Source organism: Aedes albopictus, chromosome 3, assembly GCF_035046485.1.
Source record: "Aedes albopictus strain Foshan chromosome 3, AalbF5, whole genome shotgun sequence".
NCBI lineage: Eukaryota > Metazoa > Arthropoda > Insecta > Diptera > Culicidae > Aedes > Aedes albopictus.
This window is the reverse complement of record NC_085138.1, coordinates 32,633,338-32,658,583: the sequence shown is the minus strand read 5'-3', so window position 1 is coordinate 32,658,583 and position 25,246 is coordinate 32,633,338. Positions and strand designations below refer to the sequence as shown.

General features: G+C 38.8%; 1 protein-coding gene across 5 annotated transcripts in view; it reads left to right on the top strand.

Annotated features, from left to right (window-relative positions):
• LOC109415966 (high affinity cGMP-specific 3',5'-cyclic phosphodiesterase 9A) overlaps positions 1-25,246 on the top strand; it is a 680,025-nt gene that overhangs the window by 5,605 nt on the left and 649,174 nt on the right. For 4 of the 5 annotated variants that reach the window (XM_062856639.1, XM_062856630.1, XM_062856643.1 and 1 more), the window contains exon 2: positions 16,452-16,721. The exons of the other annotated variant lie outside the window; for it this stretch is intronic. The gene's annotated coding sequence lies outside the window, so the exon portion shown is untranslated. The remainder of the gene's footprint in view (positions 1-16,451; positions 16,722-25,246) is intronic. 5 annotated transcript variants of the gene reach the window in all.

Sequence of the window (25,246 nt, the reverse complement as noted above, 5' to 3'; positions counted from 1 at the left end):
AATTTTATTACTGGAACATCATCATAGCACATTTAGCTCTTGGTAAGATCTAACCAATAGCAGTGAGCTATTTGATTGATCTTCAAATATCAAATTTTGTTATTGGTTAGATGGTTCAAGAACATTTTTTTGCTTTTATTTGTTGTACTTTTACCTCTTATCTCAAACAAACCAATATCACATTTTGATCGTCAGTACTTACACTCTGCTCGGGAAGGCACCTGCCGCAAAATTAGGGTACATCGGAGGTTCGTTTCCGTTTTTGACTGCCCAAGTAACAATTCAGAACTACTAATAAGCATGCCATTTTAACAAGTCTGGAGCAACATTTGAAAAGGCCATACAAGCATTGGTAAACAATGACTTCACACGTCGCTCCTGAGCCCCCATCAGCTTATTCACACAAACTAAGACCGTTATCATATAGAGCAAACATCGATCTTTCGGATAACGGTGTTCATTTGCGTGGGCGAGCTGCTCTTAGGCCCTATGGAGCGTTTTCGAAAAAAGACACAAGACCTCTTGGGCTCTTTTCAAATGTTGCTCCAGAAGTGTTCAATAAAAGCGCCGACAGTTGAACAATAGTATGTGTTGAAAAAAGTGTCGAATAAATATTTCATACAGCGAAAACAACACTTTTGTTCATCATATCTTTGTTAATTGAACAACTAATCGAACAGAAGTTTAAAGAAAGCTGTTAAGGAATTTCCATCGACAGCCAAATACTGTTGTAATAATGTACGAATACATGCTGTTTCCGACGCATCAGATACCATTATTCCACATATTATTCACAGTGGAAGAAGTAGCTTAAACATAGTTCAAGAATACTGTCTTAATCGTTTTGTTCAGCTGCTGATTAGCAGTGTAATAATATCACTTAATTACCATTGTTCGTCATGCTGGCATTTGTAAACATGGTTGTTGATTAGGAGCCTAATAAGAGCATCTGCGGCTACGTATTATTTAATAACATCAAACAAGAGCCTTGCAACATCTCTAAATCATTAAATCACACTTCAAAAAATATCACGACTCACCTTTCACACTACACTGACCAACGGCAGCAAAACAACCGAGCTTCAAAACAGCAGTTGGCTTCTCTAACTAGCAGCGCCGAGAAGTTTTCCTTCATCGTGACACGCATTCAGCCTATCAATCTCGACCGGATTCAGGATTCACTTTTTGTCAAAAGATTCACAAGGAGATAACATATTTTTCCTCCGTACACGAAATTGAAGTTCCGAAAACAAAGAACGAATAACTTTATTGGGTCTGAGAAAGGAAAATATATATGTTTGAAAAGTCACCAATCTTGCAAAACAACACCGCACCGTAGCTAATTGACCATACAGCTATTTTTAGGCTCCAGTAGCGCTGCTGATGATCAAAGCTTATTGAAAACTCTATTTACACGAATAAACGTTACGGACATGATTAATCAAACATTGATCAGCTTCAGTGTTGATGTAAACAATTAGTCGAATAACAAAGCTTAAGCGATGTTTAAGCAACGCACGAACGGCAGCGTATTCGGATCAATGTTTAAATACTGTTTTAACCTTCCTTTTGCATCACCGCGGGAACAGCTCGCTGACGTAGTGTACAGTTTGGGTCAAAAATTACCCCAATGCCAAAGGAGGGTTCATGTAGTCCTGATTGGAGAAGAGCAGATGCAGACGGCAGAGAAGCAGTGGGTCCCGAGTTCGAGTCTTGTCATTGATGTGAGTTCTATCATAAAAATGTGATTGAAATGCGTTAATATAGGTAAATATGGTCATAATTAGTTGTTTCAAATTATTCACATATGAAAAAATATGCAAAAAGAAAAATAATTTTTGCTAACATTCATACAGTTATATTGAAGAAACATTCAAGAAACTTTTTGGCAGCATTTGTTCAACCAAATGTAAAAATTAAAATGATTGCCATATATTGATTGCATTGTCGTAGAATGCTTGTTATTATGAACCCAGCAGCTAATTGCTATAATTGTTTCTTACATCTTTATTAAACGATTATACAAAAATACATCATACAACTTGGTTTAATAAACGTTGAAGAAAAGTTTCTAATATATTTGTAAATAGTAAAAGGTTTGAACGTTGAACACCAGCTGTTAAACTATGGCACGATCATTGAATAAACATAACATTCACAATGCTTATAGAACGGATGTTATTACACAAGTTCTCCATTTCTGGGCTAACAAGAGTTGAACAACAGTTTCATCTCAACTATATCCAATATAGTTCGACTTAAAGCTTAAGGGGCTGTTCATAAACCATGTAAACCAAAATTTTGAAATTTATATGGAGCGTAGACTTTGATTAGGCCCCCCCTCCCTCCAAAAAGTCTACGTGGTTTATGAACGGCCCCTAACAACGCTGCTCTGAGAAACATTTCTTAAACTGATAATTGTTACTTGGGTGTTTCTCAATGATGCGGGCATTGCTTTTATAACTTTTTTAGTGTGTTGAAAAGCTTAGGGGAGACTGGGGAGACTTGATCCCTTTTTCTTAATTTGCCTGTAACATTAAGAAAAAACACAAAACTATATCCGTTTTTCGTACAGAATGGCAGGTAAACATCTATTGCAAGTTTATACACAACATAAGGACTTTAAATTATTGTTAAAGTTGTCAAAACTGTGTTTTTACGGAGGCATGTCTTATGATGTATTTTTCAAAAATGGGTCACAATTGATCCCCTTTTGAGCACATGTTTAATTTAAAGGGAAAATAACTCCAGAAGCTTCCTGTTCATTTCCGTTTCAAGTTTTCTTACATTTTTTATGAATATGGTGTATTTGAAATTATAAGATTTTCTTAAATTGTTAAGGATATGCCGTATTTTGAAAATGGGGAGACTTGATCCCCCTTTTAATGGTGTGTAGCAAAATAATAATTATCTTATACGTTTTATCATTGAATATACTAGAATTCCGAGTAAATAGAGGCTTCCAAATAGAATTTTATTTTTCACATGTATAATGTGTGTGTAATCCTCAAGGGATCAAGTCTCCCCATGTCACTGTTGTATACACCAAGCTACATTAATTGAAATATTTATATAACAGCCTTATTTGAATAAATACGTTTGATAGTACTTTATTTATACTATGTGCAGTGAAATTTTGACACGATTTGGTTCAGTTTTCACAAAGTTATTGAGATTTTTCGGAATCGCCTAAAAGATTTCTGAAGGACTGAAAACAAACCATTAGTCATTAAAAAATAATGCAATACACAATTAAAATCAATTGTAGCCAAAACATTGTCGTCTGTCCAGATGTTGTTTTGGAAAAAATATGCTAGAAGAAAACTGTTTTTGATTCCGAGAAAATATGGGGGGAACAAGTCTCCCCAGGGATCAAGTCTCCTCAGTCTCCCCTAAACCTTCAGCTTTCCATTAGTGGGTTCAGATTTTAAATTGGTGTTCGTAAACACTGCGAAATAACACTGCGGCCGGCACCGGGCCTAGTGCGCAAAAGTAACATGGTTTACAAAACGGCAGATATTTGAAAGAAGAAAAGACATCTCTAATTTTGCGATATGTTATGTATAAATGTCTCAGCTTTTTATTGATGCAAAAATTTTGAAAATCGGTGGTTGCCATCATGGTGAAAAAAATGTTTTGGTATAAAAATCCAAGATGGCGGCCAAAATCAATATGGCCAACCCAACTTTTTATTATTGTAATTAGTAGCTCTATCTTTCCTCTTTTTAACAACATTTCGTTTTGAGGTGGTTTTTGGAGAAACTTTCGAGTTATAACGGTTTAAATGAGCCACCATAGCATAGCATAGCATAGCATAGCATGAATACTTGCACAAATCTTGGATGGAGCTGCAAAGTTGAATATTTCCATTGACATTGGTGATGTCGCTACTATCTACAATGTCATAGATTCACTCAGCTCCACACACCTGGCCAAGTCCTTGCAAGCATTTATAAATCCCTTCATCAACTTAGAAAGAGCCCAGAACTGAAGCATCTTCCAATAGATGAAAGGATGTTGAAAATAGCGAATTTTCAACTTATATGCAGTTATAAAGTAAATATACTGAAGTAGAACTATTTATAAATAAATAATATTGGAACGATCTCACCAATTGGTGTGGGGTTTTTGTGGTTCAATGCCGAACATCTAATTGTCTTGATTAATGTTTTTCTCTGTAAAGAACAACACAATACTCAGCAAAGAACAACACAATACTGAACACTAAACACCCGCGCATCTATTGTTTTGATTTTCACTCGAGACAATAGCGAACGCGATCGAATATGCTGCCATACTCACCCCTTACAGGAGCGATGCATGCACAGCAAAGAACAACACAATACTCACGGTTTAAATGAGCCACCATTTGACCAAAATCAAGGAGTCCGCAAAAATTGTTGTGGCTCCAACAACGGGAGGTCCATCAATTTGAGTAACCAAATACGTTTTCCTTACTTTTTTAACGAGGACTTTCAGAAAATCGGCACCTTAAACATTTTTGAAGACAAGGTGTAAATAGTGGGCCGGTCTCAGCGAGAATTACCCAGATGCATGTACACTTTGAGCTAGATTTTATTATTGGTTACAAGATTCATGTAAAATTTGTAATGTAGTAATTTGAATTGCCAATACTAAATCCCATTCAAATTTCAACTACATTTTGCGCAGAAATTTCAGACGCAAATGGCGATTTAAAAAAATGTTAGGGGTTTATGCGCTTATTTTTTTCCATACAACGTACTGTATATTTACATTTCTGGAATCTAAAATAGTGTAGTCTGATAAGATCGATTTAGTTTTTTGGTTCTCTCACACATGTCTATCGCTTGCATTGATTTTGTTCACTTTCGTAATTCCACTGAAGCACCCAACACTGCTTCTGAAACACCACCGGTAGCCTCTTATGCAGTCTGAGCCTATTTTCTTGCTAATTGTTCATTAGCATATCGAAATGTCACGATTTGATGTGCCCCATACATGAGTTTGGTATACTTTATATTTTGCCACTTTCGACGGGACACCCGGAAATGATTCCGGAACACTACCGATATCACATTTAAATATTCTGGTCTGAGCTTATGTAAATACTAACTGTTAATCAGTTTACACGGAGTTAGTAACACTCCCAATTGTAAATTCTGTGGACTGTACCCATTGTCTTATTATCCATGCACCAGACAAAAAGAGTTTGGTTCACTTTTATATATGTCTACTTCCGGTGGGACACCCTGAACCGGTTCCAGAACATTTACATGGTTCATTTATACATTTGACCAATTCCGGCGGGACACCCGGAAGCAAGCTCGGAAGCGTTCCACAACCGGTGGTCTCTAACGTAATCTGAGGCGATTTTCATGAAAACCGTTCATGTTATCGAAAAAGCCACATTAACCACATCTGGAGGGACACCTGGAACCGGGACACTACTAGTTTTCCCAAGTATGATCTAAGATATTTCTTCTTGTTAACCGTTCATCAAGATACCTAAAAAGCCATTTGATGTGTTGCGAATATTGGTATAGTTCGCTTCTACATTTGGCCACTTTCGGCAAGACACCTGGAACCAATTCCGGAACACTACCAGTAGTTTCTAATGTGGGATTAGTCTATTTCTTTGCTTATCACTCAAGGGGGTCCGGTTCATTTTTATATTTGGCCACTTCCGGTGGGACACCCGGAATCGGTTCCGGAATGGTCTGAGATTGTTTATCTGTTAACCATTCATCAGGTTATAGAAAAAGCGGCGATTTGATGTGTCGCATGCATGGATTTGGTTTACTTTTATATTTGGTTGGTTTGTTGAATTTTCATATCTGGTCCCTTCCTGAGGTACCGGTCCGGAACACCTAAATGGTCATAACACCGGAACGGCTTGACCGATCTGAACCATTTTCAATAGGAAACAATGGGACAATATACCCCGTCGAATGAACCCTCGGTCGTTGAAATCAGTTGACATTTACTAACTAAAAATGAGGTGACCTTTTTGTACACATACACACACACATACACACATCTCAACTCGTCGAGCTGACCCAAGTAACACACTTGTCACAGAAGAGTCACGGCGGCGCAGGTTTTTGTTGCGCAGGAGTCCCTATGACTTACTTCTAGCAAGTAAGTATTTATTTGTTAGAAGCAAGTCACACTGACTTCTGCTCAACAAAAACCTGCGCCGCCGTGACTCTTCTCTGACAAGTGTGTTACTTGGGGAGTCAATTGGTATATAAGACTTGACCCCTCCGGGGCTCTATCCAATTTTCGTTTTTGGAGTGAACGAACATATAGCCTTTCGGTACACCTTGGTGCACGAGAAAGGCAAAAATGATTTATGGAAGAATTTGTGTACAGTCCAGATTCGCTGGTTGGGTCACGACTGCGCCCCGATTAGCGAATCGTGTTCGTTCGTTGGGGCAACTGACAACTGATCAAAATGCTCTAGACACACGCAAGTGACGAGAAATACGTCACGGAACACTCACATACTTGCGTAAACGTTCTGTATACAGGAGCTGTGATGCGACGGCGGTCAGACGTCAAACTCGTTTTAACATCTATTTTGACATTGACAGTGCTTTTTAGTTGGGTTTTGCCCCAACCAGTGAACATTCAACCATCGAGACAGCCCATCTAACGAGCTCTCAACGAACGAATCGTCACTGTAGAGCACTTTTGTAAGATTTGATACCTTTGAAAACACGATTGGTCATATTTATGGAAGAATAGCTTAAAAAAGGTTATCGGTAGTTAAAAAAGTTGTTGATACAGTTGTCCCGTATCGCCAAAATTAGTAGGTAAAATTTACGAATAACTATACTAACACAGTGCAACACATAAAATGTAAACGATATTTTGGCTTCTCAAGGTACACAGACCCGCGGAAACGAAGCCAACTGTAGCCAAACGAACTGTCAGTTCGTGTAGCCATTCATAAATCCAAGCCTGACGTTTTCAATATCCAAAATGGACTGCTCGTTGCACTCCAAGTTCATGGTAAAACACATTAAAATCGTATTGCTCAACCATGTATCTCCGACTCTATGGCACTCTATGGTATCTATGGTCTATATTCAAAACTGGATATTTTTTATTTTTGTAAGAATTGTCAGGCATGTTCTCATACTTGCTGGCATCGTTTTTGCTCCTGATTGACGTTTGCTCACTACCGCCATCTAGTGGTGGCTTGTCCAAACATGACATGATTAGCATTGGGCGATTACAATTTCGTGACGATGATTTTTAATACAATTTGTTCTAAGTGTTACGTCTGTTTCTGTGTGGCTATATGTTCACTAAAAAACGAATTTAGAAAGCTCGAAGTGTCCAACTCAGTTCAACGAATTGAGATGATGTCTGTGTGTATGCCTGTGTGTATGTATGTGTGTGTGTATGTATGTCTATGTACAAAAAAGGTCACTCACTTTTAAGGAACTTCCTAATGGTCAAGGCGTTCCGGATTGGTAATTTCAGTGATCCATACCAGCACCGGTAGAACTGGCCGTATATGAAACTGAACCATACCCCATTATAGGACACATCAAACTGCGGCGATTTTTGTAACCTTTAGCATGGTTGACGAATTTTGTGTGGAAATCAACACTGGAGATCAGAAATTCCACGATGTTGCCCCAAATTCAAGATGGCGGCTGTAATACAGTTTTAGGGTATGGGGAAGATGTTTGGAGTCAGAAAAAGGAGACCAAAATATCCAAGATGGCGGTCTCAAATCCAAAATAGCGGCTCCAAATTCAAGATGGCAACTGTTTAATAGTGTTTTAGGTTCTAAAACCAGGTGTCCGACCATTTGGCTGAATGTCGTTTGGCTGAACGCCATTTGGCCGAATGCCATTTGGCCGAAAGGGTCATTTGGCCAAAGGCCGTTTGACCGAATTATGATCGAAGGAATTCAGAAAAGAGTACAAACTCCGGGTAACATTCTAAGCTGCCAATGTGATCATCAGAAGAATGAGGTTTAATAGACAAAAGACAAATTGGAAAACATTGAAAAGTTATTAATATTTCAGCAACAAAACTTAAAAGATTAGCCTATGAATGCAAAAAGGAAGAGTTCATGAACAAAAATCTAACAAACCTGCCATGAACATGAACAAAAGAAGGAAAAAAATCATATAGAAATATTAATGGCTGAATTGCATATGATTTCAATAACAGCACTACAATTCCCTCAATGGACAACAAAAAAGGACTTAATAAAGATTTTTTTCTTATAACAGAGACACATCAGATGGCAATACGGTCTAGAAAACTGTTTGTCCATTCGATCTTTTGATCCATTCGACCTATTGTCCATTTGACCCTTTATCCCATTCGACCTTTTGCCCTTCGACATTTTGTCCTTCGACCTTCTGCCCTGAAACCTTCTTGAAGGTGTCAGAGGGATTTTAGGGGGTTAAACAGACTGTCAGGTCAGTTCCATGGTGTTCTGGGGAGGGATTTCAAGGCGTTTCAGGGCGTTTCCGAGGAGTTTTAGGAGGCTGCAGAGGATCCCAGGTCAGTTCCACGGTGTGTTAGGGAGGTTTTCAGAAGTATTTCAATACGTTTTCAAGCGCTTCAAGGCGATTCATAAGGTATAAGGTGGCGTTTAGTGGGCTACATAGGTGTTCAGGTCAGTTCCATTGGGGTTTTATGGGGCTTTTCTGAAGACTTTAAAGGCGTTTTAGGGCGTTCCAGAAGGTTTCAGAACGGAGCGGTATAGGCTCATAGATGAGTTTCATGGTTCTGTCACATTCGCCCGAAAACCATTCGCCCGGATTCCAAATGCCCGAATGACAAACGCCCGAATGTAACAAACGCCCGAAAGTCATTCGCCCGAATAGACCATTCGCCCGAAAAGACCATTCGCCCGAAATACCATTCACCCGAAAAGACCATTCACCCGAAAGACCATTCGCCCGAAAACCATAATAACACTAGTTTACAAAATAAAACGAAAGTCGTGAACTTCTGTCAAAGACCAAAATTTTTGAAGCATAATTTAGCGCTGATTTCAAAACCGTGCTTCAAAAAATTTAAAGTAGAACAGTTTTTGAGTTTTAGCTCAATATCGAATTTTACAATTTTTTAAAATATGGAATTTATTAAAATTCAAATATCTTGCATTTTGGTTGAACAAATTTTAAATCTTTTTTCATAAATTAAAAGCTGAATATAATACCATTCGATCATCTGAATGCAAGATTTGTGTCAGATTGATGAAATTCAAGATATTGGCGAGTTTTGGGGACGATCTCCTTAAATTTTAGCAAAATTTCCAAAAATATATGAAGATTTATATTTTTTTCAATGAGTAAAAAACGATTTAAAAATTCTTTCTCGACGGTTATTTGACACATCATATGTAAGCGAGTTACAGTAAAAAAATCAGCTCAATCGGAGCATTGATCACGGAGAATGAGATGTTTGAAGTGAGCGCTTAAAAATAGAACAAAAATCGATTTCAAATCATCAACCTTGTATGGAAAGTCGAAAAAATTTCCACTCTACTGTAATTTTTTTCCTTCGCGTTTTCGAACTCAGGGCATGTTTCTACACCAAAAACAATCATCAGCTTACCAAGTTCAAAAATGCTGTAAACTAGTGTAATCTTGGAAATACTTTTCTGAAATCAATTTAGGTGTCGTATACGCATATTGCTTTCTTTAAACAGAGTCTGATATAAGACTTATACTGTTAAAAACATTTTCAGCAATATACTGCCGTGAATCGCATATCAGTCCCATCTTTGCTGGATTTCCTATGTCCCTTCTTTTGTCAATAGGCTTTTCTTTCTAGTTCTACCTTCAAGGAAATTAAATTCAATTTGATGTCATTTTTTACCATAAATTTGCCCTTCTTTCAATCATGGGCTGTTCTTTTAATTTGTTATTTTATGGGGAACCTTGACGTTAAAACAATTTCTGGATTCAAAACATGGTATCAAAAGAACAGCTTATTCGAATAAGAACGCTGCATTCTCGCGATTTTGCTGTTTTTTCTGCATCCGTTAGCTCACACGTTTTAATTTTTCGGAACTATTGTTCATTTTAACGATACGTAGTTATTCCGAGTAGATCTATCGTGAATACTATTAACTTAAAAGTATTGAGTACTCTGTGCTGAAGTTTTGGCACTATCCTCTCGATCAACAATGCTATAACAATTGATAATAAATTATGTAATATTTTCACAAGAAAGTAGGCCTTCTTCAAAACATTGACCGTTCTTTCAAACTAAGCTTATATGATTATTATTATAGCTAGTCCAGCTGTTCTTGCGATTGGTCTGTCCTTAAACTTTCATCATGGAAAACTAGGAAAAAAACTTGTTCAAAGAAATTGCATGGAATCGGCGGATGACTTTCGGGCGAATGGTCATTCGGGCGATTGGAATTCGGGCGAATGGTTTTCGGGCGAATGTGACAGAATCGAGTTTCATGGGGCTTCCAGAGGGGGTTTTAAAGCGTTTCAAGAGATTTCAGGGCGTTTAGTGAGGTTTCAGAAGGGTTTACATACATTCTAGACTGATTACGCTTGTAGATTCGACGATCTTTACCCGAAGGAGTTTCGCAAACATACATTGAACTGGAATTTACCGTATCATCTGCATGGACTCCACCCAGTGTTACCTTAGACTAATTTCTAATAAGGCTTTAGTGTGTATTATTTGAAAACTATTTCCTTGCTTCGAAATCGAAGACCATCAATTAATTTCACCGTAAAAAATAGTTTCGCATGGCGTTCGAGATGGATATTCGATAAGGCTTACTTGGATCGCTCCTATTTCGTCTTCGTCGTTGCGTTGCGATGAACCGTATCGCCTATTTTCCCATGTTTGTCTTATTTACACGGTTGAGGAGACATTTCGACGCTGGCTGCTTGGTGTTTGGTGCGCGAAATCGTTTTATTCTTTGTCGGTTATTTGGCTATTTGATGATCGTTAACTTTTTATTGCTCTCCTTGGCCATCATCGCCCATGCCATGTGTGTAGTGTATAGTGTATCCGCGTCGCGTCGTTTTCGATGTGAACTGCTTTTTTGTTATTTTTATTACGAATCTGTGACTTTCTTTGTGCATTTATGTATTCAAATGAGCGAAGGAGGTCTTGGCCGTTGGTTGCTGTTGCTGCTACAGCGTTGCGTTGCTCGTTGAATGGTTACCCCGGCAATCGCTCAAATCTTAAAAGATGGAACGGACAAACGACGACGAATCTCCCGATCCGAGTAACCCGTGCAGCTGTACAAGAGAGGTGGAGGTGGGGTTCATCCGGTTGCAAATGAGGTGGAAGGAGGGAAAGAGTTTGCTTGTGTATTTGTCTGTACGTCTGTACCTACCCTCTGTGAACTTGGGACCGCGACATCAAACATGGAAAATCAGAGCAAGATTGAGACGTTCAAGGCTACAGGCCTTTCTTACTAGGAGCGAAAGCCGTTACAGTGTTTGGCATTTTGCGATTGAACGCGAGAAATTGAGGAATTTATCTGTATTTTATCTGTGTGTGGATGTATTCATTGAGGTTGGCCTTGAAGGGAATTTTTGGATTCACTTGATGTGGAACACATGGAAGATATAAGGAAGTTAGCAAAAAATTAATGATACTGGATACATGTATCTTCTTACATGTATCTCGTAAGAAGACATAAGCTAGAGTGAAGTAGCTACAAACTTAAAACCAGGAGCTAAAGATAAAAGCGGCAAGCCTAAAGCCAGAAGCTAGAAAATGAAAACTAAAGGCAGAAGCTAGAAGATAGAATGGTGGAACCAGAAGTTTAAAAATAAAAGCTTGAAGCTGAAAGTTGATGGAAAGAGTTGGAAGCTAGAAATCTAAAGCCAGAAGCTTAAAACCATAAGCCAAAAGCTTCAAGCTAGAAGTCAAAATTGGAAACAAGAATCAAAATGCAAAAAGCTAGAAATCAGAAGTTAAATCTAGAAGCCAAAAGTTAAAATCTTTAAATCAGAAGCTAGAAGATAAAAGGTAGAAGCCAAAAGCTAGAAGCCAGAAGTTTTAAACAAGTAACTGAATGATAGACGCTAAACATCAGAGGCTAGAAGATAAAAGCTAGAAACCAACAGTTAGAAACCAAAAGCTAGAAGCTAGAAATACTAGTTTGAAACGAGAAAATAAATGCTAAAATCTAGAAATCAGCAGCTGTAAGATGAAAGCTAGAAGCCACAAGTTTGAAACAAAGAGCTAAAAGCTAAAAATCTGAAGCCAGAACCTACAAGCCTGAAACCAAGAACCAGAAGCTGAAACTCCGATGCTAGGCTGGATGTCTAAAGCCAGAATCTAGAAGCATGACAGCAGAAGCTCAAAGCTAAAAGCTACAAGTCTGAAACCAAAAGTCAGAAGCTTTGAGATAGAAGCATCAAACCAGAAGTTTAAAACTAAAAGCTAGAAGCTTAAGGTAGAAGGTAGAAGGTAGAAGCTAGAAGCTAGAAGCCAGAAGCTAGAAGCCAGAAGCTAGAAGCCAGAAGCTAGAAGCTAGAAGCTAGAAGCCAGAAGCTAGAAGCTAGAAGCCAGAAGCTAGAAGCCAGAAGCTAGAAGCCAGAAGCAAGAAGCCAGAAGCTAGAAGTCAGAAGCCAGAAGCCAGAAGCTAGAAGCCAGAAGCCAGAAGCCAGAAGCTAGAAGCCAGAAGCTAGAAGCCAGAAGCTAGAAGCTAGAAGCTAGAAGTCAGAAGCTAGAAGCTAGAAGCTAGAAGCCAGAAGCTAGAAGCTAGAAGCTAGAAGCTAGAAGCCAGAAGCTAGAAGCTAGAAGCCAGAAGCTAGAAGCTAGAAGCCAGAAGCTAGAAGCTATAAGCTAGAAGCCAGAAGCTAGAAGCCAGAAGCTAGAAGCCAGAAGCTAGAAACCAGAAGCTAGAAGCCAGAAGCTTGAAGCTAGAAGCTAGAAGCCAGAAGCTAGTAGCCTGAAGCTAGAATCCAGAAGCTAGAAACCAGAAGCTAGAAGCTAGAAGCTAGAAGCTAGAAGCTAGAAGCTAGAAGCTAAGAGCTAGAAGCTAAGAGCTAGAAGCCAGAAGCTAGAAGCCAGAAGTTAGATGTCAGAAGCTGGAAGCCGGAAGCTAGAAGCCCCTCGCTAGAAGCCAGATGCTACAAGCCAGAAGCTAGAAGCCAGAAGCTAGAAGCCAGCAGCTAGAAGCCAGAAGCTAGAAGCCAGAAGCTAGAAGCTAGAAGCCAGAAGCTAGAAGCCAGAAGCTAGAAGCCGGAAGCTAGAAGTCAGAAGCTAGAAGCTGGAAGTTAGAAGCCAGAAGCTAGAAGCCAGGAGCTAGAAGCCAAAAGCTAGAAGCCAGAAGCTAGAAGCCAGAAACCAGAAGCCAGAAGCAAGAAGGCAGAAGTTAAAATCCAGAAGCTAGAAGCCAGAAGCTAGAAGCCAGAAGCCAGAAGCTAGAAGCCAAAAGCTAGAAGCCAGACGTTTGGAACGAGAAATAAAATGCTTAAAGATTAAAGCCATTAATTAGAAGCCATAGGCTAGAAACTACAAATCCAAAGACAGAAACTAGATGCATGAAACCGAAAGCCAAAAACTATAAGTGTGAAGCTTAGAGCTAGTAACGACAAGCCAGAAGCTAAAAGCTAAAGCTTCAAGCCAGGAATCCAGAAGCTAGAAGTTTGTAACCTAAAGCTAAAAGCAAGAAGTCAAAAGCTAGAAGTTAGAAGTCAGAAGTTATAGCTAAAAGCTAGAAGCTAGAGGCTAGAAGCTAGAAACTAGAAGCTAGAAGCAAGAAGCTAGAAGCAAGAAGCTAAAAGCTAGAAGCTAGAAGCCAGAAGCTAAAAGCCAGAAGCTAGAAGCCAGAAGCTAGAAGCCAGAAGCTAGAAGCCAGAAGCTAGAAGCCAGAAGCTAGAAGCCAGAAGCTAGAAGCCAGAAGCTAGAAGCCAGAAGCTAGAAGCCAGAAACCAGAAGCCAGAAGCTAGAAGCCAGAAGCAAGAAGGCAGAAGTTAAAATCCAGAAGCTAGAAGCCAGAAGCTAGAAGCCAGAAGATAGAAGCCAGTAGCTAGAAGCCAGAAGCTAGAAGCCAGAAGCTAGATGTCAGAAGCTGGAAGCCGGAAGCTAGAAGCCCCTCGCTAGAAGCCAGAAGCTAGAAGCCAGAAGCTAGAAGCCAGAAGCTAGAAGCCAGAAGCTAGAAGCTAGAAGCCAGAAGCTAGAAGCCAGAAGCTAGAAGCCAGAAGCTAGAAGCCGGAAGCTAGAAGTCAGAAGCTAGAAGCTGGAAGTTAGAAGCCAGAAGGTAGAAGCCAGAAGCTAGAAGCCAGAAGCTAGAAGCCAGAAGCTAGAAGCCAGAAGCTAGAAGCCAGAAGCTAGAAGCCAGAAGCTAGAAGCTAGAAGCTAGAAGCCAGAAGCTAGAAGCCAGAAGCTAGAAGCCGGAAGCTAGAAGTCAGAAGCTAGCAACATGCAACTGAAAACCAGAAATTGGAAGCTAAAACCAGAAACAAGAAGGTAGAAGTATGAAACCAAAAGTTAAATTCTGAAAGGTAGAAGTCAAAAGCTAAAAACCAGAATATTAAAACGAGAAACTGAATGTAAACAGTTCAAAAGCCAAAAGCATGAAACTTTAAGCTAGCCACTAGCTAGAAGTTAAAAGCAAAACCTAAAAACCAAAGGCTGGAAACAAGGAGTGAAAAGCTAGAAGATAGAAGTCTGAAGCCAGATGCTCAAAACTAAAAGCCAGAAGTAAGAAGCCAGAAGCTAGAAGCCAGAAGCTTGAAGCCAGAAGCTTGAAGCCAGAAGCTAGAAGCCAGAAGCTAGAAGCCAGAAGCTAGAAGCCAGAAGCTAGAAGCCAGAAGCTAGAAGCTAGAAGCTAGAAGCTAGAAGCTAGAAGCTAGAAGCCAGAAGCTAGAAGCCAGAAGCTCGAAGCCAGAAGCTAGAAGCCAGAAGCTTGAAGCCAGAAGCTGGAAGGTAGAAGCTAGAAGCTGGAAGCTAGAATCTAGAAGCTAGAAGCCTGAAGCTAGAAGTTAGAAGCTAGAAGCTGGAAACTATAGAAGCTGGAAGCTGGAAGCCAAACGATAGCAGCTAGAAGCTAAAAGTTAAAACTAAAGCTAGATGCCAGAAGCTAGCTAGAACCTAAGAATCAGAAGCTAGAAGATAAAAGCTAAAAAGCAAACGTTATAAATCATAAGTACGTTATTGACACGAGAAGCTTAATGCTAAGAGCTTGAAACCAAAAGCTAGAAGCCAAAGAATAGAAGCAATAAATCTAAAGACAGAAGCTATGAACATGAAACCCAAAGCCAAAAGTAGAAAGTTTGAAAACAAAAGCTAGTAGTTTAGTCTAGAAGCATAAACCCAAAAGTCAAAGGCTGAGAGCTAGAAACCAAAGGCTAAAAGTCTGAAGTCAAGAGCTAAAAAATAGAAACATGCAACTGAAAACCAGAAGTTGGAAGCTAAAACCAGAAACAAGAAGGTAGAAGTATGAAACCAAAAGTTCAATTCTGAAAAGTAGAAGTCAAAAGCTAAAAACCAGAATATTAAAACGAGAAACTGAATGTAAACAGTTTAAAAGCCAAAAGCATGAAACTTTAAGCTAGCCACTAGCTAGAAGTTAAAAGCAAAACCTAAAAACCAAAGGCTGGAAACAAGGAGTGAAAAGCTATAAGATAGAAGTCTGAAGCCAGATGCTCAAAACTAAAAGCCAGAAGTAAGAAGCTAGAAATTCGACACCTGAAGCTAAACGCCAAAAGCTAGGCACCAAAAGCTAGAAGTCTGAAAGCAGAAGCTATAACCATGAAACCAGAAGCGTTATGCTGAAAGTTGTACACTAGAAGATAGCAAGCCTAAAGCCAGAAGCTAGAAACAGAAAGATGAAATTAGAAGCCAACTGCTAGTAGTTAAAAGCCAGGAGTCAGAAGCAAGAAGATAGAAGCATGAAACCAGAAGATCAAAATTAGAAACTTAAAGTCAAAAGCTATAAGCCAGAAGGTAGAGGTGAGAGCTAATGCTAGAACCTAGAAATTAAAAGCTAGAAGCGAGAAACGAGAAACTAAAATCAAAAGCTTGAAGCTAGATACCTATTTCAAGCCGACGCTAGAAGAATGAAATCAAAACCAAAAGCTGAACGCTTGAAGCTTAAAGGTACTTGTGTGAAACCAAAAGCTGGAAGCATGAAACCAAAAGCCAAACACTGACAGCTGAGAGCCAAAAGTTAGAAGCCAAGCCAAGAGTTCGTAGATACAAGCCAAAAACCAAAAGCCAAAAGGAAGAAGATAGAGGTAAGAAACCAAAAGATCAAAACAAAAACCAGAAGCCAGAAGATAGAAGCTTAAAACCAGGAACTCAAAGCTAAAACCTAGTAGCCAAAAGTTAGAAACCAAAACTTGAAGCTAGAAGCCTGAAACCAAAAAGACCAAAAGCGCTATAAGCATTAAGCAAGAAGATTAAAGATAGTAAACAGAAGACATAATTATTCCGAGCTGTGCATCTTCCGAGTAATGAATTAACGAAACCCCCTGTCTTTTCTCATCTTTCAGATCTATTCACAAAGATCGCTCTGGACCACCTAAGAAAGTCGACGCGTCGGCCGAGAGTGCGAAAGAGATTCGCGAGCTCGTTTATTTAGAAATCGAAGCGTGCTCACCACGCAGTCAACGTAAACAATAGTCGCGCCGCGCATGCAAACAGTTCTGAATTTGCAAATAATCAAACAGCGGCTATTTTACGACCATTGAAACGTATGGCGGAGGGCCACCGAGCGCTCTTCTAAACAAGAGCACATACCTCCGAGCGATCCAGTAGAGGAGGTACGTAAAACCAGTATAAGAAAAACCAGGCGAAGACGCGTATGGAAGACACGCACTTCCAGCAAAATTCCTAAGAAGCCAATGAAGCCTAGTGTCGCCTGTCGTCGTCGCCGTCGTCGTTCCGCTCACTACCAATGATTAGGTATTATTGGTGCGGGAATGAAAGTGACCGCCCAATCATTGGCTCGGTTGCTCGGTATAGTTTCGAACAGCCCGCATCGCGTGGAGCTCTGTCGCCGATGCGAGATTGATTAGATGCTGGTGGCCACGCCGGCGTGGCGCGGCGGCTTGGTGAGCCCTTTTCTCCGCTGCAGAGTAAAAGGGGCGAACATACGCGGATGCAAATCAAGTCGCTGGCATCACGTAGGAGTGGATGTCTAATATGTTTGGTAAAAATGCCGAAACAAATATTTTTTTGAGTTTCTTTTAGATAAATTTGGTTCATCTAATTTTATTTTACTTTGTGCGTAGAAGCTTAAGAAAAATGTACATAAGTAGCACCACACAGTTTAATTTAGCTCTTGTTTGACAAGTATCTAGCAAATTTTGCAAAAAATACAGTCGAACCTCCATGTTCTACATCTCGATATCTCTCCCTATCTCATTTCAATCTGCCATACTACCATACTTGAAGGTAAATGTCACGGAATCACTCAAAAAATTTCAGACATATTGAAATTTCCATCAATCTACAAAGGTGATTAGTTCAATGTGGTCTTCAATAAAAATTTCTAACTATTTAGGTACAGAGAAACTATAGCAATTAACAAAATGACATTTCCCATCCCTGATCTGCATAAATTTTCCTCTCTACATGTCAATACCACCTTATATCGATATCTCCCTATCTCGATGCGATCTTGTTTGTTGTTGTTCTAGGCTTTCTCTCTATATGTTGATATCCCCATTTCTACAAGTTACATACCTCCACCACGTTTCCTACGTGCAAAACATTCTAGGAAGACGAAGTGACATCTGTTGTCAGTTCCCGAGCAGAAGAAAATATCAACAGCATAATAAAAGATGTTATTTCTGCTTAATAACTGAATAATAGAATCATAACATATTATGTTATATACTTGTCTGTCATAAGCGGCAAAATAACAAATATCATAACAAAATAATATTCCTGGAAGACTTATTCAATAACATGTTTTGTTAGATAAATTACGACTTAATAACAGGAAATTTGTGAACTTGTCATTGTTGTGTTATTGTTCATCACATATTTGTACATTCTCTATAGTAGAATAATAACTAAACTTGTTCTACAACAAAATATATTATTGAAATGTTATCTTGTGGATTTATCTCAATAACTTGAACATACCAAAATAAGATTGCACAACAAAACATGTTATTAAAATGATATATTTTGATAAGTTAACAATAACAAATTATGATATAAAAACAGGCTATGTAATTCTGTTGTTATAAATTTGCTATTCTGCTCTGCTCAGGTTTAGTGTGCATTACAAGGTGGTTCTTCAATTCGATCGCCCCATATCTCGATGGTCTATTCAATATCAAAACATGGAAACATCAAAACATGCATATGAAAAGAAAATGCTAAAAATTTGTCGCATATTTCGACACCAACATTTCAAAAGGGCGTAACTGCTTTTGGAATCATCAGCTTCCTTTAAAGCTGTGGATCATGTGTTATGATTTCCATGTTTTTCACAACAAGTACCAGATGAGAAAAACTCTCCTCTTTCTGACAACCGCGGTGGTTTGAGTGTAAGGGAGGCAGTACGACCTACAGCTTTGAAAGAAGGTATTACTTCCAAATGCAGTTACGCCCTTTTGAAATGTTTTTGCCGATTTCGAGAAATCTTGAGAGAATTTTGTGGAAAAACAAATCGTTAAAAAACCATGTGACGAATTCTTCATGCCGCAGTGCGATCACTTTTGTACATTTTGAACGCCATGTCACGCCCAAACCTGTGGACGAAAACTTTTTGTACTTCGTGTAAGTAAAATTCAGCATATTGGTAGTTGATTGAGCTCAATCCATCAAAGCAAACCGTAGTTACACCATCTCAAACTTGGCCATTTAGTATGAAAATGGGCGTTTGTCCGATCAATTATGCACCATAGTGTATGTGTGGTTTTAGCAATTAGTATTACCACAGACAAACAGACGTCTCACTCCACTCACTTCCCATCGTTTCACTTTTTAACGGATTCTTCAAATATTCCGTTGTTCGCAAATCGCTCGCTCATGGCGCTCGCATCGTTTTTGCTTCTGTTTGACGTTTGCTCACTACCGCCATCTACTCAGAAGATTTGCATACCACAGCATAATTAGCATTGGGCGATTATGTTTGCGTGATGATGATTTTTATCGCATTTTCTTCCAAGTGACACGTCTGTTTGTCTGTGGTATTACTAAAGTCACCATTTATATAAACTGTGTAGTTCGGGATAAGAGTATAATTTTGACGGCAAAGGGCTGGGGATCGTATAACATGCTGCATGTTGTAGTGTTGTTGATTCATATACGATGCAAGGCGACGATTTTCACGATTCGAAGTAATCACATATACGATGCTAGCGAACTTGCAGCTTGACACTCAGAACTAATGTTTTTTTTCACGATTCTATCCGATTCCGAGCGATTCTACCGATTGTATCTAGCACCTTTTATGATCTTAGATGACTGTATGAAACAAAATCGAAATTGTGATTTTGTTTGGTATAAATGCGACAGCCCAGATGCTAAGGGGTGTAGTGACCATTTTGTCGATTTTAAGTTGAGCATATCAAAAAATCTTCAGATTTCCAGCTTTTAGGAACTTTCTCAAGATTGTTTTACGAAGATCAGAAAAAAAAACAACAAATCGGAGAAAATTGGGTCAATTTTGAAACTTTATACATTTTGTATGGGAGGAAAAGTTGGTGAAAAACTTTAAACCTCATTTACTCGAAAGTGAATTTTTAACACTTCTGCTGTTTGAAGCCTGCTTCTTGAGATTTGTGTGCCTAAAGTTTTCATGCACTGTTGAAGCGGTATTTCAAGACGTTTATCCTTAAGAACATACTAGTTGGATTCCCAAAATGGCCGCCACAATGCCCGACTTTGACACCTACACACTTAATTTTGATAACCGAGTTCGGTAATTTTTTGACGAGATTAGAACTGCTGAGCACCGAGCTAGTTCAGCAAAAATGCATTGTTTACCTTTTCCATACGATTTTGATAGTTGTTTTACTGAACCTCAGTAAAATCGATTACCGAAACTACCGAGATCGTACTGCTGTTCTAATCTCGTCAAAAAAGTACCGAACAGGCTATTCAGAAATAAGTGTGTACTCACGATTTCGAGGGCACAAATCTCTTCGTACCTAATCAAAACCAGAGCACCTGAGCTTTTCATTTTAAGTTTATTGCAAGTGAACAAGAACAGAATAATAAAATGCACTGTAGTTTGAAGCTTGCTTCTTGAGATTTGTGCGTCTAAAGCTCTGCTGCACTGTTGAAGCGGGATTTCAAGACGTTTGCCCTTAAAGTGAGGGTTTGGGTACCCGTCTTCATGCTTCTATTTTCATCTGCTTCCAAAAACAGACGATTTTTGCACCTATTGTTTCCTTTCTGTTCATTCTCAACTAACAATCGCATGCCACAAACAAGCATGCATGCTGAATTGTTGCTTTATAATAGTAATGATAGCTGAACTAATATTATTGTTGCGGGAACGAAGAGGGGGCTCATCTCCGTTTCAATGTAGCAGATCGCAATTTCCTTTAGTTGGGTGCGAGTCAACTCAAAGCTGCAATAATTCATATTTATTAGTATTTAAGTTTAACTTATGCATACAATAACGTACAATAAGCGGTTTCGAGCATATTTGAAGCAAGTCTAGCTGTTTCTATCGATGTTCATAGTTATGCATATCTGTGATATAGGTTAAGTTATATTTAGTTTATATTTAGAATGGCAAATCCTACTGTGATTACTTACTGTGATATGATGTTAGGTTTAGATCAAATTCATTGTACTTTTAGGAAATTTCACATTCCTCTCTCTTCTTGGCGTAACGTCCCACTGGGACAAAGCCTACTTCTCAGCTTAGTGTTCTATGAGCACTTCCACAGTTATTAACTGAGAGCTTCCTCTGCCAATGACCATTTTGCATGTGTATATCGTGTGGCAGGCACGAAGATACTCTATGCCCAAGGAAGTCAAGGAAATTTCCTTTACGAAAAGATCCTGGACCGATCGGGAATCGAACCCGTCACTCTCAGCATGGTCATGCTGAATACCCGTGCGTTTACCGCCTCGGCTATATGGGCCCTCATTTAGTGAATATAAATTTAAGCTTGAAATATAAAATAGAACATAAGAACTTTTGTTAATACAACTTCCGCGTTGTTGGGAATTGGATATTTGTTCGCAATGACAACTGCGTGTTTTTCCCTATTTCTTTTACACTTCTCCTGACATCTATCAAACCGAACCAACGATGGACAGTGTTGGCAGCAACAATTATGCTGTACACATTACTGTACAAATGCTTTTTAGATTGAATAAGTAGCCAATGATCGACCTTTCATAACAGTTTTAACCAGTGAATCAAAATTCAACCATCGCGCAACAATAATGCACCTGCATTTGTTGCAACAATCCACCCAATGCGAAGTTTGTCCCAACTTGAACAGAATAGGATAAAGATCGCACACCACGAGTTTAGAGATTTTTAAGCCTTTCATTGTGATTTTTTCGAGCGATAACTTCGAGTCGGTAAACACTGCAACCCTGTTTAAGATCTACCACCAAAAAGATTCAATTTTGGATAAGTAATAATCGATTATTCACGAGTACGCAAAAGTACGCAACAAATGTAGCTTCCATTTTGTCTGCAACAAAAATTTATGGGATCATGTCATTATCTGTTACCGGTTGGGATAAAGAGTAATCGCTGCTCCTTCTTTGTTGCTTGTTTTTCGCGTCGTTTGTCCGACAATTCATAATAACAATGATAATTTCAACAATTTTCAAGAGTTTAATAAGTTTTCTTCTCGATCTGCAGTAATTCCCTTTCAAAATAGTTTAACAAAAACTTTTTCTGCTTCTTGTTAAGTTAATGTACAAATTACCACATGTAGCTGTGGAATGTGTTTTCATAAGTCGAATAAGCGCTTTTGTTTCATCATACTTCGACTCAGAGTACAGGATGAAAACACGTGTTTTTTTACTGAACAGCAGCTGAATTAATGTGTTGTTAGTTATACTGTTCTGTGGTTCTGTGCTAATTCACCACTGCTGAATAGGAGTCGAAGTGTGATCATTACTATTCCACGGTAAGTTTATGTTTTGATTTGAGTGCTTCAATTCATCATTTCTAGGATGGCGCAGATAGGAAGGCATGCGGCTGGCAATCGACGGGTCTCGAGTTAGAAACCTGATTTAGGTTAATTTCCCTAGTAACAATCAAAATGCCTTGAATCTGAATGATGTTTTATCCTGTTTTATACGAGCATGTGAAAAAGCTAGTTGTTCTATATCAGTTTTATGTGGTAGTTTTTTAATTTGCACCTTTGGCATTCCATAAAACTATCATATAACTTCTGCTATAAACATCTTCAGTTAAAGACTAGCAAGTAGTCCTGGATTGGTTTTATCACTTATTATATACCATTTCAATAAAACTTTCATTTGCGGTTATTGTCGGAGAGATTTTTTTTTGTAAACAAATACACAAAACTGTGAGGCAATGCATAAAACCAATAAAAGATTTCGTGGCCGTAACATAGACCAAAAAATGCTTTGGAAAAACCGCTAGTTCTGTCATGAGCTCAGATATGACCACCTCAGGAGGGTTAGTCCTATTGGAGGAATCAGCAGAAACACAGAGTTTCATCAGAAAAATATGTCACCTAGCCGGGATAATTTATGTAAATACAGAAAAATCATTACTAAATATTATGATTTTACGTACAGCTTGAGATCAAACTTAACGATTCAACACGTTTCCGTCATGCTTATTTTCAGAAAAATTACATAATGTCTTTGAAACTCCGCTATGTTGAAAAATCCTTTTAAGCACCCAATTCCATCGAGTAAATTAAATGCATCTAACTTCCAATTAATGCACAGTTTGTGTGGCGCACTTATTTTTTGTCATTATCACAGTCACATTCACCACAAATTTCCCATGGCATGTCTCCTAACACGTATTAAATAGGAAAACAAATCTGAATTCCAGATCGACATCTTTCCAATTGATGGCTGTATAAAAAAAAACAAGCATAATTTATTCTGAAGATCGAACATTAGTGAGAAATAAACAAAACAAATGTTTGACAAGCCAGAAGGTGGTTTTATTTAGAAGGTTGTATCGGACAACTATGATACAACCCGAAATCCTAAGCCGGTTTGCATACGAAAGTCCTGTAGATCGTAATAAGGCTGGGCCAACTAGCCAGAACGTGGGCTTATGGAGGCATATTAGAACTCGAGATGACTTTAAAGTCGGCATCAATGGTTTTATGTTTAGGGTTTTTGAATCGTTAAAAAACTTCGATTAAATCAAAATTGTTACTTGGGTTATATGTAGTTATTATTTCATAATACATAATTGTTCATAGCATACTTAGATGCCAATCAAACTCACGGGAAATTGCAAAATTTTGAACATTTTCGCTAAAGCTGAATAACAGCTTTACTATATATTCCTAAAACGCTTTTAACATCAAACAGTTTAGTTGGCACACAACCTTATGCTTTATAACTTCTCCAAATTTGCGTGAACGTATCCCGAACAAATGATGTACCTGAAAAATATTCAAATGTTATTCAGCATCATGCTGAATTTATTTTATCATGAAGGTGCTTGTTAAATGACCCAAGTAACAACGATAGCTGAATAACAGCTTATTCAGCCAACTTTTTCAAAATCAAGCTTAACAGCGGCTTTTGCAAAGGTGTTGTACAGCAATAATGTTTGTTGGGGAGTGATTGTTAGTTGGGTTATCATGCATGCTCATTTCTAACAAAAAATATAAAAACAAAACAAATAACACCTATTAGCTTTGTTTTCGATAGGACGAAAATGGAAACACTTTGCTGAAGATGGGTTCCTACATCTGTTTTCTTCTGCTTGAGTTCATTCAAGACGATGAACTATTTTGGTTAGCCGGGGCCCGTGGCGCAGTGGACACACGTTCGCTTTATAGGAGTTTCGTTGTGGGGTAAATTCCCAGTCCAGGCACTTGTAATTTTTTGTCCGTTGCTCTTCCTTTCAAAAGCGACTGACACTGACTCTCTTCTGAGCACATACATAGCTCTAACAGATCCGGATTCTTGGATTTCGGCAAACCGGCTACTCATAATGGACTATCAATCGAACTGGAAAAGGAATAAAAGCCACACATCAGCATACTCGTGCTCATCATCCTGGCTTGGACGGAGTAGAAAAATGAAAGCAACACAAAGGTAACCAGTTCGATATGTGGCACAAATATACTTCATCATACGCGCTTATTCCCGTAATATCAGCTGGAAAATAGCCAATATATGAAGATTCCAACTTACCTTTGCCAATAGGGGTACTCACAAAACAGATTAAATTGCTGCGTAAGCCATGCTTTTCTGCTTACTTTAAATGTTTCATGATTTTGCGAGTGTAATAATCAAAGATTGCCTTGGTGGTGGCGACGTTTAATCAGTTTAATCAGTTTACGCTGTTAAGTGAATCCCTCTAATGACTTATTAGATGGAAGCAAAACGATATAAACTATCAAAAACCAGCTCCTACAGTACTGGAAATCGAGCAATTACGCAAAACACATACAAACAAACGAAACACTCTTCAAAACGACTTGGCACATGCATTTAACGATCAATTCAAACTTCATTTGATTTGCGCGATCCTTCCACCAGAGGCGCTTGTGTTCGATCGCTTTGACATTTGCCAGTGTACACGTTGCTGAATGATGCAAACGGAAACTACAGGTGATTTGTGTAGTAGTGTGCGTGTTAGACAAACGTCACATCAAAATCCATCATGGCTGACAGTGTTTCGCGCGGTTCTACCAACAGTATGCTCATGAAAAAGACAGCGGGCAAAAGTTTCTGATGAATTTTCTCTAAGAGTTACGTCTGTTTGTCTGTGCGCAAATTATAATTTTTCAGTTACGCTTCCCTTACGACTTTACATGTTTTCTCGTTTTGCGTACGACGAAGGCAACCGCACCAAAGCAGTAGCTAGCCGAATTGTTCTTCAATACCGTTCAATTTCACTTCGCCAGATTTGCTTATTGATCTGACCTTCAATTCACACCTTACAAAAGCTCTGTGGCACTTCAAAGTTGGATTTCACTGCTGCAGAATTCAGCAAAAGCTGAGGCATTGGGCGAGGTGCAAGAATAAACTCGAATATTATTGGTCGGTGCCTAGTATGACGGGAATTGGATAAAACCCCTCGTAGAGTAGGATACAATTGGGCGCTGTACAAAATGTAACTGCAGCTGTCAATTGCAATCACTCACTTAGTGCCCTGGTTGACAATAGAGCTTTAAAT